General features: G+C 37.3%; 1 protein-coding gene and 1 non-coding gene across 2 annotated transcripts in view; one reads left to right on the plus strand and one right to left on the minus strand.

Moving 5' to 3' along the window:
• TMEFF2 (transmembrane protein with EGF like and two follistatin like domains 2) overlaps window positions 1–18,309 on the plus strand; it is a 223,007-nt gene that overhangs the window by 74,216 nt on the left and 130,482 nt on the right. The gene's annotated exons all lie outside the window — the stretch shown is intronic.
• On the minus strand, window positions 10,197–10,269 carry TRNAA-GGC (transfer RNA alanine (anticodon GGC)). The gene has a single exon. It is a non-coding gene; the product is annotated as a tRNA-Ala (tRNA).

Consider the following 18,309-nt stretch of genomic DNA (forward strand, 5'->3'; position numbering starts at 1 on the left):
TCGTTCATGTGAGTTAAACTTCATGCTCATCTGAGTTTCTATTTCTTAGAAATAGAATTGTCTCACCCAGAACATACATTGTGTTAAAACTATCCATATGCATTAATAACTTTCCCTTCAAACATTTTTTCCTTTGCTAATTTCTTTTGGCAGCAGTGGTATTTTATAGTGCCCAATAATAACTTTCATAACCATCTTTTTTTCTGACTCAAAATGCATTCTCTAAAATATTCCTCAAAATCGAGATACGTCATAATTCTTACCCACTTGGAAAACATTAGATGAAGCCTTGGCTAAAGAAAAAGTAATTGGATAAATGATGCAATAGCCTTGTTTTTCCTTTATCTTATATTTTCTATGTATCTGAAGATACATGTTTTGTGGTTAGTTGTATCATGACACACTAATGGCAGGTAGTAAATAGTGACTCAATATTGCAAATTCAGAGATGCCAACAGAATTAAAGAAGCATGCCATTGGCTTTTAGCGTTCCAGTTCTAGAGCTGTGTTACCTCCCACTTACCATTGTGTGATGTTGAACCAACACCTAACAGTTCTTAGCTATTGTTTCTGTACTTACAAAATAGAAATAATGAGAGTACCTTCTTTGATGGGTGGTTGTGAAGGATAGATTAGATAATACATAGCAAGTGTATTGCTCAGGGCCTGCCACCCAGGAAATCTCTGCAAAATAGTAGCTGTTACTACTTTTATCCACAGTATTTGGAAAATAGCTGCCTAAGATACAGGTTCCTTACTTGATAGATACAATCAGTAAATGGTTTTGTTTATTGTAGAATAAGTTACATTATTTAAGGGGAAGGAAACGTGCAAAAACAATCTTAAAATTTATGTTCACTTTCATAACCCTCCATGAAATACATATATATTCAACCTATCTCATGAACATTAAGATAATTTGGTAAAAAAAAAAGTTTGTGTCATTCTGGAGCAGGTCAAATGAAAAGAGTGTGTTGCTCGACATTACAACATCAATTAGACTTCATATGAATATTTAAAGAATTCTGGTAATAATTCATGTGATCAAATCCAAAAGCAGCCTTTTCAATTAATGGAAAGTTTACAGGTCAAATCTCTTCACGATATTCATACATATTTTCTTGTCTTGAGTTAACATGAGCTAACAGTCAGGGTTACAATTTCACCTATAACTGACTTAAAGAAATAAGACAGGTAAAAAGAAAAGAACTGCCTTTCACAACACAAACATAGAATTAAACTGTCAAGACTTGAAATGTTCAATAAACTACACGTAGAGTAAGATTTTTTTAATTCAAATAATTTTCTTTGAATTTGATGGGAAATGAATGTATTGGCCAGAAAATTGTGACAATTAATTGCAGAATGACTGAATTTTAATGAAAGACTCTAAGAAAAAAATAATGAAATGAATGTGCTGTTTGCTTTTAAATCATTTACAGTTGAATAATTTATGTTATTTCTAATTCATCCAGTTAAATTATCCAAGATGAATACAATATGAATAGAAGAGGTTCAGAATTGTCAGGTTTTTGCATTAAATTGTTTGCCAATAACCACTTTCTGTTTTTTTAATACTATTTTAGTGGCTTTATGTATTGCATTAGAAGACTAAGCTAAAGTACATAACATAATGAGTTTGCAGGGTTATAAATACTTGACCTACATCTTCCAGATGTTAAAATAAAATCTCTTGTGTAGGTAGGTTACGTGTTCACTCAAAGAAAACTAACTTAACTGGAAATTATTCTGATTATCTCCCCCAAATTTGACTCACCCTATTCTCCCCATTTCTGTGTCTAAAAGCCTTCTCCATTTGTTCATACCAAAAACTTTGCAGTCTTGCCAAATACCTTTCACTTCTTTCCTCTCGAATGCCATATCTCATCCATCAGTAAATCCTCTTAGAGGCTACCTACAAAACATACCCAGTATATACCTCTCCCAAACGCCTACCGCTACCATCTAACCCAAGCCACCATCATTCTCCCATGTCCATATTCTCTCTCTCCCTCTGATTATTAAAGTGGTCATACTGTTTCTCCCTGCTTTGGCAGTTGCTTCCCTAAGTCTCTTCCTGATAGAGCAGCCAGAACGCTTCTTTATAAATAGAAGTCAGAATGTGTCACTCCTCTGCTCAAAGCTCCCAGTGGCTTTCCATCTCACTTGAGTAAAAGCCACAGGTCTTATGATGAACTTCACAGCAGTATGATGAGCTCACTCTTGCTACATGTCTCATTTTATCTCCTACCACTCTTTCTTTTTTCCTCAGCTCTTTCCTCAGACACACCAAGCGTGCTCTCAACTCAAAGCTGTAGCAGCTCTGCATATAAAATAAAGACATACAATTTCTCATTTTCTTTCTCCTTCTACTAACCCCACCATTGCTTTGATTCTCACCAAGGGAGCTCTGGAATCCAACTCTGAATGCTAACGGACTAACTGCCTGACTCAGTATACATAGTAACTGATGATTCATACAGCACTCTGCTAGGTGTTTTACTTGCAGAGTGGAAAGCAAGATTACTTCTTTCATTAAGCTTCTGTACTATTAAGAATTAGATACTGGGTCACAGCTGGGGTTTTGTTAATATATAGTTGATGGAAGAAGCAGACAAAGTCCAAAGATTAGATCTGACTCCTCAAGGTACTGGAAGAAGATCGCTGCAATTCTGAAATGGAAACAAGAGGAAGAGCAGCTCTTCTGAGGGACAAACACATGATGACATATGTCTGAAGGTGAATCCAAAACCAAAAGGTTCATATGCTGGCCAAGATCCAAGCTTAGGTGGGGCAGGATATGGGAGGAAATCTAATTATCACGCCTTTTAGCTTTTAGTTCGCCATTTTGCAATGGTTAGTCCAGGAATGAAGGTCATGCTTACCAGCTTAACACCCGAGCACAGATCAGGTATTCGTCTGTTAAAGACCATTTAGTGGCACTCCATCTCACTCACAATAAAAAGTCCTCACCATGATGGCACATAAGGCCCCACAGAGTGTGCCCTGACCTCAACCTCATTTTCCGTGTTTCTCTCCCTCTTAACTCTGGCTACACTGGTTTGCTCATAATTCTTCAAATGGGCCCCAGAATGCTCTGCCCCCGGATACTTCATGGCTCTCTCTCTCTCAGCTCTTTCTAGTTTTTACTTTCATGTCACCTTTTCAATAAGCAAGTAGAGGCTTTAATTTTGTTCTTATTGTTAAAGTGGTGATAGTGTTTTATGCACGTCTCCCCGACAGCTACTATTATTTAGCATTCTAATTCCTTCTAATTTTTTTTAGATCAGCCACCCTAAAGCTAAATTAAATTACATTTATCGAGCCTTTGTATGTGCCAGATACCATGCTGTATGCTGTATATGCAGAATCCCATTTATTCCTCTAACAATTTAGAATAATCACTATCTCCGTGCTGTTGATAGAGAAGGTGTAATTCAGAGAACTTTGGATTTGGGAGCATTGCCTTGCCTATGGTTGAAAAGAATGCTTCTTTTTGTGGACCTGAGTTCCCTCTTCAGATATTTTCTTTAGATTGACTAATATTTAGTTCAGAGAGAGTGCATTCTCCATGTGGGACTAGATTTCTAAGTGAGACAACACAGTCTGGATCCTCAGAAGTCTGTTACAGCCTGAGGCACTGCCTGGGGCACAGGATAGTCCAGTGACTCAGCACCTGTGGGTGAATCAGGACACGGGGTCCCTCTCCTAGCTCATCCATTTACCAGCTCTGCAGGATTTCCCAGTGTCTAGTTTTGGTTCTTCTGTGAATTAATCATACCTAAAGCCAGAGCTAAGCCTGTAAGATTTTGAGGTTGTACTTTAAAAGAAAGCATACAAATTAGGTACAAAAATGCGTATTTAGAGGAGAAGGGAAGAAACATAGCAAAAAACAAATTTAAAATAGCTGACAAATACCTCAAATATTATAAACTCCAGAAAGAAATAGCAATATTTTTGTTTTATGCCGAACAGTCAAAGTGACACAACTAAGAGTTGTTGGAAAATAGCTGGAGTCAGACTTTCCTGGAAGCCCAAGGATGAGGCAGGTCCTTCTGGATAAAGGTATCCAGTGGGAACCACTATTCCAACACCGTATCACACACAAGGTCCGTTTTTCAGGCTCCAAGCCTATCAAGAAATTACCTCGAAGTGTGCATGACATATTGTGAGTGAAACCAGTCTCTAACATAATTTGAATTAAGTTAGGTAAGGTGGTTCCCTGGTATAAAATATGAAGAGGTTTATTGAATGTAAAACTTTTTTTTTGGCTATTTTAAGGCAATTACTAACTTTGACAATGAAAGTGTGAACAGGACCATAATTCATTATTAGGCTAACATTTTTTCTTTTTCTGAGCATTTGTCAATAACTTCTGGCCATGACGTAGAGTGGTGTATATATATTTGTAATATACTTGCATAATACTTATAAAAACAGTTTAAAAAACTAAAAGGTGTCTAAATTTTTCCATTAATCAAACTATGCTTATTCAGAAGCAGTATTGAAACAAAATATACTGTCACTCAAGGCTGGAAAAAAGCCATGCAATGGTTATCATGTGGTATGGGAAGGCAGAGGCAGGGAGATAAGACCCTAGCTTCTTATCCATGCTTGATTTGTACTTGCCAATGTGATCTTGAGAAATTAACTAAATACTTTTGTGACACAGATTCCTTAGATGTCGGAGGAGCCAATGGTTTTAGGTGTTCCTAATGTCGTTGGGGAAAATAAATCTTGAAATGAATATACATGTCTGTGTGCTTTTAGTACCAGAACCCGTTGGACAGCAGCTTAGACTGAAGCATACGATGCAGTTCTGACGCCAAACTGAGAAATTTGGGTAGGAAACCCTTTTTGCTTTAAACAGCCTTTGAAGCTGCCAGTAATTAATTTGATCTAGTTGTTAAAAAACTGAAGCCAATCTCTCTAAGTTGTGGGGATCTGTACACGAGCCATCTGGAGCCAGCAGATAATGGGGACAATTTAAGTCATACTTACATAATTGTGAATAAGATAACTCATTTTGGTTTGAGTTCAAGGATTTAGGAAAACAGAGCATAACCAATTCAAGAAAGCTTGAAACACAATAGTAACAAGAACTATACATGCAAATGTATCTGGTTTGAATTAAAAAAAGAAAAAAAGATCTGAAATCTGTATCCCTAATGTCCCAAGTTTTCAAAAGAGTTAGTTCATGGACTTAAGAAGTGACACCTGACTAGATACTACTCAGATACTAAAAAAATAAAAATAAAGCAGGCTTGTTGACTACTAAAAAATACAGTTTAGCTAGGAACATTACTCAAAGTTTTCAGTTCCCATCTCTAGTGAGAAGAAAAAAACAGCATTTGTTTGCTGTAAAGATTGAAATAGAAACAACTGGAAAAATTGGAAGAAGGGAAGAAAGAACAAGGAAGGCGGCCCATATTGATTGATTGCCCTTCAGTTCTCAGTGGATGAGCCCTGTGGCTGTTACCTGCTGTCTTTCGCAAATATTAACCGAATGCTAATGCAGTTTTAGACAGTTGACATTGTTGGGAGTTTCAAAAATATAATACCACTTTGTTTTTAAAAACCAACTCTTTATTAAACACAATTTCATGCCTGCTTTCTATAACTGAAATACTCTGAAAAATTCAATACAATTCCTTTTGAATAACTAAACTGAATAATATTTTACCAAAGCCTTTCTCAATGCTTACCCTAAGCAAATTTTGTATTATTCACTCATACATACGATGAGTTATGGTGATCAGCTGGCAAAAGACATGCTTTCAGAGAGTCTCTTCTGCTGCTTTTCATAGGGCTGCCATTTACCCAGAAGAAAAAAATCTTCAGATTTTGAAATTTTATTGAACTGCCAACTTAGCTAATTTGTCTTTATTTTTCAAATTTTACTTTTATCATCTATTGGAGAGAAGAGCAGAAGACTGCATCTGCCTTGATCTGAGCTGCTCTGCTGTAAACGAAATTGAAAAACACAGTAGAAACTTGGTTCTACCTTATTCTTAAAACTCTCCTGTATAATCAGGAATTATCTACAGGGAAACCCAAGGCTTTTTTGTAAAGACTTCATTTCTTAGCACTTCGCCTAGTCTCATTTTAACACTTGACATCAGATAATGAGGGGAGTGTTTTGGGAGCAAATTGTTTTAATTCTAAATGACAGGCAAAGTAAGTACTTTGAAAACATTGGTTCAGAAATTCAATATAAGTTGAATTCAAAAATTAATATAAATAAAATAGAAAAATATTTTTTTCCACATAGGAAGGTCAGGGTTCCACGCAAGTAAGATTTGGACTGAGAGCGTTTTTGCTTGGTAGACCATGACCTTGCATTTGATACTACTCACTGTGTAGAAAGTCACTTTGTTTTTTAAAGACTGTTAGTGTTTTATTTCACTCTGCTATTGTGGTTAAATTCAAGTTAGAGATTATTATTTGGGGGACCATGTCCTACCCTAAAGCATTATTAGATGATGATTTATGGTACTAAGTAGCAAGCACAGAATTATATTACATTGCACACTTGTATTTGGTTAATTGAGTCAAATGTAGTTGTCATTTGCCAAGTGCTCGTGAACTTTCTTTTCTTTATCTTCCCTTTCCTCTAAGTTGCTGTTTAAAGGGAGACTATCATTACCACTTTGGTGAAGTCTGAATGTGATAACATACATAATGTACCTAGAATCCTAGCTTTGCACTGTCTTCACTTCATTTAGAAGATTTGTAGGCTAACATGAGCTCTGAATGTGAACATATTTTTTCCAATGATGGATTTGCATAACCCAAATAAAAATAAAAACAGGAGAACCTTAAGAGATACTAACAGTGGATGTCGAAGAGCACAAAGTGCAGTTAAGACATGGGGACTTGCACCTGCCTTCCTTCTTCTGTTCCACCACAAGGACAAAAGACTGTACTTCAGATTACAATGAAGATTTATTCCATTTTGGTTAGATTAAAAATATGCAGTCAAATGCTTATTTCTCTGAGAGAAGAGTGTATGGTAGGTCACTTGAAGGTGTCTGTTGTATCTTAAAATCTATTTGAAATGTTTGAATGAATTATTGTCTAAATTGACAGGTGACTTACATCCAAGCTAACAAAATACTTCTGCTAGCATAGCCCAAGAGCAACAATGTTAAAGAATACATGCTCTTCATAGGCTTTGGGTGAGTAGATAAGATAATATGATACGTGAATTAGGAAACAAATAAGCTGAATTATAACGAAGTCTACGTAATTCTATTGTGAGATGTCCTTACTTGCAGTCCCTTGCAAACCATGCACTGGGTGGTGAGTGTGCTTGTAATAAACATTAAGGGAGCTTCTTACATGGAGAAATGCAAAGGCAATTTTTTTTTGAGATAATCTCAGTAAATACCTAAGGTGAAGTTAACATGATTTCCTTAAATTGTTTAATAATGGGTGTGCCTATAACTATTCAATCTGCAAAATTTAGTGTATACACAAATCTGATAATTCTTTATTACACATTATATATAAATATATTTATATATGCTAGTACTAAGAAATAATAATACTAAAAATGGATAGAAACATACATTTGTGTTTTTAGAACATTAAAAAAACTCAAATTTAAAGATATATCCACATTTTTAATATATTCTTTTCTTTTTATAATTTTCAAAATGATGAGTACATTTAAAAACCAAAATTAAATTAACAGGCATAGAGGATTAATTTGAAAGCAATCAGTCCTGCATGGTATATTTTATTATATGCAGAATGAGTATCTAATTTCTAATTGACCTAAATACTAAACTTCTAGAATGGTTCTTAAACCATTAAAAAATTAACCTGTCTAATAAATACAGCCGTATTTCTGTTGTTTTACATTAATGCTTCATCTACATTTACGTGTATAAAAATTTTAACTTCAGCTGAAAATCTCTTCGTGTAAAAAGTCCCAACTGTCATTTGGAATGAATGAGGCCCAATTAATATTCGATTGATTTCATCGTCAATGGATGACCACGTCACAGCCTGAGCAGAAGAGAAAGTCAAATAACAGCAACTGCTTCCTCTTGCAGAGCAACAGGACAGCCGTCCAGATTCCATTTTCTGTGTTCTGTGGAGCAGTGTCTCCAAATCCCACAACACCACTTCTCCTCATTATGGAAACCTCTTCACAGTTTACAGGGTTGGAGCAGAAGACTAAGCCACAACAAATGCCCAAAGCAGCGTTTAAGGCAGTCATCTAAACTGTGAATATAATGTAACCTCAAATTATGGATTGGGTCAAAAACCATGAAGCGCATTTATCTTTACATACATTTCATTTGTTGGTTGTGGTTTCTAAATATTTTGACAGTTGATTATTTATTTCTTTTAGGTTTAAAATAAGTTATGGAAGACTTTTCTTCCCAGAGTGCAGGAAGCACTATGCTTGAATTAGAGGTCCTAAATTGAATACTCTGATAACATCTAGCTCGGCCATTAGCTTATGTCCAGTATCATTATGGAAAGTCTCTTGGTCTTTGCCTCTAAAGTAAATTAGTGATACAGTCCTCTCTCTCATGAGGATTTGTGTTGTTATTGTTGTTCTTTGTCTTTGTTCATGTTTTAAATAAGTGTTTTCCATATTTCTTTGACCATGAACAGTCTTGAAAATAAAATTAGGATAAATGGGTGACCTTATTTGCCAGAAAAAAGCACACATTTATAATTTATTTTCAAGGCAAGAAAGGTGACCATATTTTTCTCTCACTGAATCCCATGATGTTGCTATTTCAAAACTTCCTTAAGGACTTACTACCACGCCATATACAGAAAATGATACATAGGAGCCTGTAGAGGAAAGCGTCTGTCTTGCTGGAGAAGAATATTTCCATCCATTTCTGCCCTTCATTGGAATCAAATTTACTTCCTTTATTTATAGTGACAAAATTTTTCACTGTCTCCAATAAATATAGTGCTGAAAGAAATTGAATTATATCCTTTTTTATATACAATTAATATCCTTTAATACAATTAAAAGTTACACTTGATGGAGGGATATAGCTCAATGGCAAAATAAACAGCAAGTTCTGAGCCAAAATAGTAAACTAATATATAAGCAATTCCGCTGACCTCAAGGATTTTAGTTGTAAAATGTTGGCAGGCCAGACACTGAGCCTCAAAGCAAGGTCCTCGTTATAGCTTCAGCTGTGTCCCCGCATCCATGTTACCTTCCAAGCTCCTGCCTTCGTAGAATCTGAAGGGAGAAACTTAAGAGGACTCTTCTGTCTACAGGGAAAGGGAAGCTGCCTGTGGATGACTTAGAACAACATGGGGAGGGGGGAAATTAGATGAAGGGAGAGTAAGAAAACAATAGCAAACCTACTCAGAACATCATAAAGGCAAGAAAGGAATGATAAGGGATAACTGAGCTTGGCAGGCCATCAGCGGTCGTGGAGGACCACGTGTGTTTGAGGGAAGTTCAACCCTGATGTTTCAGTTCAGCTTTTGTGATCAAACGCTGGGCTTGCATAAATGTTTAAACTCTACCTTACTCAAGTGAACTGACCATGAGAGCTTCTAGGATATGAATGACAGCATAGACTCAGTTTTGAAAGAGGCATAGCAGTGAAACTGGTAAAACCCAGAGACAAATGTTGACTCATCTTATTTAAGAGAGTCATTATGTTTGGAAGATCATTGGGTTCTAGAAGAAAATGCATCCATTTCTGTTGCTAGTGGGATGCTAGAATATAAATTTTCAAACATTATTTATTTAAAGCAAAAATGCTATTAATAGCAATGAGTATGAAACTTGATTATTGGCAGGTTAATTTCCCCCTCTCCAGTATGTGCATTAACTAATGCCAACTGATCTCAACACAAATTATGAGCATGCAAGAAAAACTAATTGTTCCACATTATTTTACAGTTATTATTGATTACCATGCCCTTTGCAAATCAAGACAGAAATAGAAAGTGTAATAATTCTTAAGGATGAATTTAACAGTTACTAGAGTGGAGGAAGGATGTTTCTGAATACTTTCTTAATTACATATTAAAATCACAGGATACATTTAAAGGGCTTCAACTGAGTATAAGTAAAATCTGACTAAATTTTAGAACACGACTTCTAATAAAATATACACTGACTTAAGAGGAGACTTTTTTCATTAATTATTATCCATGCATATTTGGGGAGGGATTAGGTTAATTTATTTATTTCTTAACAGAGGTACTGGGAATTGAACCCAGGACCTTGTACATGCCAAGCACACACTCTACCACTGAGCTATACCCTCCCTTCAAGAAGAGACTTCTCTTTTCAAGTTGAAAATTGTTTCTTCTTTCTATCAGAATCATATCCTCTTCAGCCACAAATAGCTTAAAGTCAAGATAAAAATTGAGATAAGTGTAGCAACCACACACACACACACACACACACACATAAATACACACACAATTACTAAGAACGTTTTCTCCTGGCTGTGTGGTAGAATTTTATTTCAAATAGTATTTAAATGCCACTTGAAATGTATTTGGGTCAGTGTCTTTGGAATTTAGCCTTATGTTACATTAAGTGGGACACAGGTAGGCTGAGTGGCTACATTACACATTAAGTAGGAATATAAGGGAAAAAAGTAAAGTGAAAAGCAGTATAATAAAAGTCGTATAATATGAAAATTTTATCTGTGTCCTGAGTCCCGGCTCTACCTCATCCTCTCCAGCTAAGCAGACCCCAAAAACCTCAACAAGAACGCAGTTTATCGACATTCCTCCTTTTCAAAAGATTATGTAAATAAAGTAGATAAGCTTTATTCAAGCCAAATTAATAATAAGTACATTCAAAAGTAACTGCTTGGAATATCAAAGGTCAAGACACTTGAATATGCCATGTAGAGGATTACCATGATCTATTGCTAATACCTTGAGTCTAGAAACAATCCAGGGGCTTGGAAAAACAAAACACAACAAAAATCTCATTTTAGGCTTAATACTTGTGTTTGTAAGACCATCCCAAACACATATGCAAACCCAAATCCCTTCCCTTCCTTTTCTTTCCCTTTTTTACTATTTCTTTATTGTTTATTCTTTTTTTTTTTTTTTTTCCTGCTTAGTTCTCTTAACTTGAGTTCTCAGGGTTTCACTGTGGGTTTCAACTCTAAAATTACTGCAGTTGCTTTAGAAATGACCAATAAAGTCTGACTGAGGTCTACATGTCATGCAGAGGCAAAATTTACCTGGAATTTCTGGCACCAGCTCTTGTCTGAATCTCATCTAGCCTTTTAAGGAAGGAAGTTAAGGAAGAGAATAGAAATGTTTTTTGTGCTCTTATGGTTGAGGTCTTGGGATTCAGATTTGGAACTTATATCCAAATGCTTTCTTATACTACTTTCTGCATGTCCAATTATGGCTAGTTCTTAGGGATGAGGCATACCTAGCCTTCTAATATCTGAGAAGAGGTGAGACGTTATTTAGAAAAAGGGGAGTCTCTTTGGGAGCACCAAATGAATACTTTTTTATGTGCAGAGAATTGATGATAATATAGGAACAGAATGTGAGACTTATTCTAGAGAAAAAGTTATTAAACTAGACCAAATACTCCCTCCAAAATAAATAGCATCCAGACATCACTCTCCATCTCCTTGTCTTGATACATTTTTTTTTACTACCTATTGTATCTTGTATCTATTAATCCATTTGTTAGCATCTGTTTCTTCCCAGTTAAATGTGAGCTCCATGAAAACAGGGACACAGTGCAGGGAGAGCATCAGCCTTAAGATGATTCCTAGTCTCTGAGCAAAACTGGAAAAGGAGGAACAGCTCACAAACAGCAGTGATGTGGATCTGCCTAAGAAAGGGGCACCTGGAGAAAATATCAAGAGAAACTTTCCTAAGGAAACCCTTTATTTTGGGGGGTCGATATTGTAACAAAGTGCCACAAACTAAGTGTCTTAAAAACACAAATTAATTATCTTAAAGATTTAGAAATCAGAAGTCCAAAATGGATTTTATGGGGCTAAGGTGTGAGAAAACCTTGTTTTTATTGATGCTATAGGGGAGAATCTGTCCCCTTGCCTTTTCCAGCTTCTAAGGCCACCCACATCCCTAGGTCCATGGCTTTGCACCACATTGCCTTTGCTCTCTCTGCTCCCATTGTCACCTTGCCTTCTGTTCATTTGATTTGCTGGCTCCCTCTTATAAAGTTCCTTGTGATTACACTGGACCCACCAGGATGATCCAAGAGACTCTTTCCATCTGTACATCCTTAATAACATCTTCAAAGACCCTTTTGCCATGTATAAGATAGCATATTCATAGGTTCTGGGGCATGGAACCTGGATATCTTTGAGAGGGCTATTGTTCTGTTTACCACGGGCTTCTAAACAAACCTCTTTCCCAGCCAATCCCCAATCAATGATAAAAATGTTGTTCTTTGGGAACACTGAAGACTCTTTAAAAATATAGAACATTCTTTTCTTGACCTGTTTATATAATCCCAAAGTTCTTTTTAAAATCCCAGATAACCTACCAGTTATCTTTCAATACCACACATTTGGTAAATGTGAATTGTCACATGGTAACATAAAAGAATCTTATATATTTGAAAATAAACATACAGAACCCTGCGTATCTGAAAATAATTAAAGGAGAATACTGAAGAGAATTCCTGTGTAGCAAAGTCAAACTTGATCTTGATTCCACTTTGTTTACACTGATTCAATCAGAAACAGGAGAAAGCATCACACAACAGGAATTGTCATTACTAATAAATGTCTAGCTCACCATCCAGGAATATTATTTCTTATAACTGAGCTTTAATAAAACAGAAGGCGATGGAAATTGAAGTTTAAAATCCTGGGCAAATACCTGGGCTTCAGATGTTTAAGTTTCTGATGAAGAAAGCAAGCCATATGTTTTTAAGACTAACTTTTAAGAGGAACTCACACTCATAAAAAATTAATCATTCTGAAGAGGTAGTGGTACACACTGGCTGGAAAGAGAGCAGGGTTGCAGGATATAGATGTCACTGGACTTAAAGAATTTTTCCCCCAGTGTTTTGATACTTCGGCATGAAGCGCTCATAGATAGCAGTTCATGGTTTTTAATGAGTTGGAGAATTACATTGAAATTCAGTACTGTGATAATAACCTCCAAATTAATATTTTCCTTTGAATAAATTGCAACAGAAAAAAAATCTAATCTTATTGCCCGTAAAATGACATAATAAAACCAGAATGCCAGCTATAGCAGGGAAACTCTCCCAGCAAATGTTACAGAGACAGTCCACTTTCCGAGTGTTTGCTCTTTGTGTTTAGCTATTAAAATAAGGGTTTAATTTTAAATGCATGAATAAGCTTCTTACTAGATTGCAGACAAGCAAAGGAAGTAAATATTTTTTTTCCTCTCATTTAGAGAGCTAGCTAACACTATCCTTTTCTTTCTTCCATGCAGTTACACATTGAGTAGGTGACATGGCAGCAGAGAGGTGGCGGGTAGGGCAGGGGACGCGGGTGCTGAGCATACCTGCTCAAGAACCACTCCGCTATCCTAATAATCTCTGTGGTTTCCCTGGTGTTCTTCTATGGTGTGACTTTTGCTCAGGCTGGGATTTATACCTCTGTCGTTCAGGAATAGGTGTTTGAGAGGAGCCGTTAAACAGCCATCAAAGCATTAAACAGCTACACACGCGGGAAGCTACCACAAGTACCGCCACGAGCTGGTTGTGGAGAATCCCTAAGCCTTGCAGCAGGTGTGACACTACTTAGAGTCGGAGTCTTGGGAGCTGGGAGCTGACAACAATGTCCAAAGGACCAAAGGCGAAAGAACACAGCTTGAGTGTGTGAGACAGATGCCACTTTCTTGCTGCATTCACCATCTCCCACGTGTAATACTTCCAACACATCAACAGCGCATTAGGGTTCGTGGCATGCTTAGCGACAGGAATTAGAACCATGAAATTGGTAATGTCTTGCCAGTTTTAAAACGTCGATGAATACCTTCTTGTCAGAGCAATGAAGTCTTTCTTAGCCTATAAAAAACCCTTGTATAACTAATGAGACTCCCGGGCCATCATACCTGCTCTGTCCAATTTCTTACACGAGTTTGGCTGTTCAACTACCTGTGGTAGTGGAACTGTGGAGATCGGCATTTTCAGAATGGATTAACACCATAATAAATTAATATACAAGTGCCTGCATCGGAATGACATCATGGATAGGATGGGCAAATTTGATATTACCATTTTTAGGCTATTCCTGGTGATTCTATGTCTGTTATCAGACTTCTTTGATTCTGCTTTACACAGAAAACGTGTAAATTAGCTTATGTCACACATTGTCGAAGGGGAGTCTGGGGATGGCAGGGTGTCAGAGAACTGCCGTTTTGACTGATTGTACTCCTGGCAACTTATTATGATAATAGATTGCTTTTTATTATATCACTGCATTTGGCTGTGATGCTATTTAACTACAGAAGATTAAAGACATGTCATGATGCCAGAGAACTTTATGAATGGGCCAGAGCATTTTTGTCACACTTAAAATTAGTAAGCCAGAGCAGTAATAAACAATTCTGGGAAACTTCAGAGCCACTCCACTGAGGAATGCACAATGTTTGTCTCTCAGCATTTCCTGCAACTGTTGGGTCAAAAAAGGTTTAGTGTTTACTCTGTCTGTGCTGGCACAAGGCTAGGCCTGTGTAGAACGCTTGACCACAGACATGATCCTGTCCTTAAAGACCTGATAGTCGGTTTATGTAAGGCAGCCTGAAAGAATACAGGATAATACAGAGTGGTTCTAATTTGCTTGCCACAAAAAAATAAGTGTTACTTACAGAAAAGAGAAGTAGATCAGAAGGGATAAAATTATATAGGACCATTTGATAGTCAACTGATGGATAAATAGAATTTTGTTAAGACAAAGGAGAAAAGACAGCAACTTAGATAGGGAGGTCCGTGCCTGAGGAAAAGAAGATGGTTGCTCGGGAAACAGGCGAGGCCATTTCTTGAGCTTAACGCTTACCATGCTCTAGGCATTGTGTCAGTGATTTCCATGCCTTTTCCTGTTTAATCACTTCAGGAGACATTATCATCCCCATTTTACAGAGAAGGAAACAAACCTTAGGGGCTTCTCTAAAAGTCACATGGCGTGGAAGCAAAATAAGTTGGACTCAAACCCAGTCTCTGCTGTGCCAGGTGGCATGTGGCCTGCGAGGGACACAGGGCAGGCACACAGCGGGCACATGCAGGCTCAGTCCGGGTTGGTGGCCATGGGAAGCCAGACATGGACCCAGATCACAGGTGCTGTTCTCAGGGGAAAATGTTCAGGGCTATCGGGACATGGGGAGGAGCAAGGGGATTGTCAAAGAAGACTCTGAGTTTCGACCTGGAAGTTCGTGCTGACTTTGGGTCTCGCTCAGAGAGGGGATCGTCTCTTCTCTCAGATTCTACGCTTTCGGAGTCATCAAGGAACTTCAAGAATAGGATTCTTTGCCGCTTAGAGACCGATATTCAGTCATCCTCACCTTTGGGAGAAAAAAGGCTGAGACTGTCGGTCCCTAGACTGCTGACCTAGTTCTTCGATCAAAGTAACTGGGTCAAGCAGGAGGAGGGACGGGTGCGTGGGGGTGGGGAGAAAGGCCTCACCTGAGCCTGGAGGGACTGAAAAAGAAAAGGAAAAGAGGTTAGGAAAGGCTGTGCTGGAGTCCAGGGAGCAGAAGTTTTGTCTAGATATCCTAAATTCAGTGATGAATTGGAGCAATTAGCTCACGCAGTCTCCAAATGTCACTTTTGTCTTGATTTTCAATATGTGTGTTTGTTAAACAAAAAAATCTACGGAGTGCCTACTATCATAAGTGGCTTAAGGGATACAAATATAAATTAGACATAGATCCTACCCTCAGGAGCTCATTGAGAATTATGAGATCACAAACTTATAATCAACCTTACAGCCAAGGTGAACATGATTGAGAGCCCAAGTTATAGGCAAAGTGCTCCAGGATGCAGAAGAGAAAGACTTACTTCAGGAAGAAGGGGCAAAGGGAGGTGGAAGGTTATGCATAAGAGGTATTTTGGAGGTGATATTTGAAATGTGTGTAATATGCTTTGGGCGTTCAGAGATGGCAGAAGAAAGAAAACTAGTTTGGGGGAAAAGGAATAGCATGAGTTAAAAGACTGAAAGATGGGAAAGCATGAAGTGTATGTAAGAAACAAACTGATTACTTGGGCTTGCCAAGAGAGCAACAGGTACATGCATATTTCAGAAAATATCAGGATAATTGATTCAGTTTTGTGCTGTTTCTGCATATTTGTTGTTTCATTCAAAGCAGCTAGTGCTGACACCACCAGTAATGTTATCAGGGTCAACTTGCCTTGACCCAAATGTCACTCACTGTTTCTGCCAAACAGGTGGGATGAGACCCCTCTCCTCTTGTGAATTCTGCAGCTGGACGTGGTCTGGAAACATGTAGGGACTCTATCAAGCTAACAATCCACAAGCCACATATTACAGTGGCTGGAGGACAGAGAGAAAAAGTGCTAATAAAAGTGGGAGCCTCCCCTTTCTCACTACCCCTGCCAGCTTCTATGTTCCTTCACGGACTCAGTCCTTTCTTACTTATGGGAAAAATCTAGCCTCCTTGGATGTGTTAGGGGAAAAAAATCTTATTTGCTTTGAGTTGATGGAAAGTTTTTGGAGGTGAGGGAAGGAACTGGAGTCTCAACATCTATGTTGCCTGGCAGAGCATCTACAAGGAAACTTTTCTCACTGTTGAGCCACAGATAGAAAAATCCAACCCAGAAACACTGCTGTCCCATAGTGAATCAAGTAGTGATAGGGATCTGAACCATGCTGGCATGAGTTTGTCTTTTCTGAATCAATGTTTGGCTCAAGGAGAGGAACAGGAAGGAGCTAATTATACTAAGTATTGCCTCCCAGCACTTTTTTCTTTATAAATGAACTTATTTGAGGTTTAATAAATGAGCTATTTCTTCTTTTGTATTCAAAAACAGCTGAAATATACAATGTGGAAAATAATGAACAGTTCAAAATACGGTTTTATTATAAAGATATTACCAAAGGAAGTCAACAGACATAATAGCAGGGATCTGAGTCTGTCCAGGATGGTATAAAGAACTTGCCCAGAAATACTGTTTGCCAGTATCCCACACACTGTATATTAAACATACACAAGTTTCCAATATAATCTTTAGTCTCTTTCATCGCATCTAGTTATAATGGATCAGCTCCCTTTTTGTTCCTTCTTTAATTTCACTGTAGTAATATGCTTGAGTGAACATAGACATGGTACATTTAACCAATTTGGCACTATGCCTTAGGTTTATTAAACAAACAAAGATTTGATGGGCTGTCTCTAAACTCTAGCCCCTCAAGTAATTCTTGCAGCTGGAATATTGCCCCTAAGGTGACTTTTCACTCTGCTGGTGCTGGGACTCAGGACACTGTGAAAGTAGAATCCGCACACTTTGGGACTAATGTTTATTCCTCAGATTTCCCTCCTTTTTTTATCCTGGATATTGTCTTTTCTCTACATAACAGCTCCACAATCCTGCATTTTTATTGAAAAGCATTATAAGCTGTTGTCTCTCAGAGTATTACATACACTTCCTTACAGCCTTTAGAACATGACTGGGTATTAAATATTTTGAAAGTTAGGAAATGAATGAATGAATTACTGTGTAGTTTTTCCCAATGAACAGGCAGTCTTCCACATTGATTAATTAGCTGCATTTTATTTTTCCTTGAGTTCCTTCCCAGAGTAGAGCATAACTACTTACCTAAGAGCTCCTAGGTTGGGAATTTGGTTTTATGTATAAGGTGGAATTTTTTTAGTTTCAAAAAGATGTTTTTTCAATTATTTTCTTCCCAAGTCCAATCTAGCAAATGATACCTAATTTTTATTATGCATGTCATATTAAAAGAAAAGTTGCCTTTTAATATATTAAGTCTGCCATGTACAACACCTAGGTAATAAATTGCAGCAATACGTGCTAACAAAATTAAAATATTTCAAAGCAAGTGTTTAAGGGTTGCATATAGGCCAAGCGCAATGGGAGGTATATTCTGTAGGAATAAAAGACATGTGAACTTAAGGTTGCTTGTCCTTTGCCAGGAGATTTGTCTAATTCTCTATGAGCTTGGCCCCTACAACAGTGCAGACGGATCATGAGGTTTGATCATTACTGTGAACATTTTTTATGACCCAAACTTATAACCCATGAACACCACCTCATCTCTCAGCTAACAGCCCTGTTCCTTTTTTTTGAGTGTTACCAAGGTGATATGTACTATAGAGGATGTACTACTAAAAAGATAAGAATTG

This window comes from Camelus dromedarius, chromosome 4 (assembly GCF_036321535.1).
Source record: "Camelus dromedarius isolate mCamDro1 chromosome 4, mCamDro1.pat, whole genome shotgun sequence".
In the NCBI taxonomy this organism is placed as follows: Eukaryota; Metazoa; Chordata; class Mammalia; order Artiodactyla; family Camelidae; genus Camelus; species Camelus dromedarius.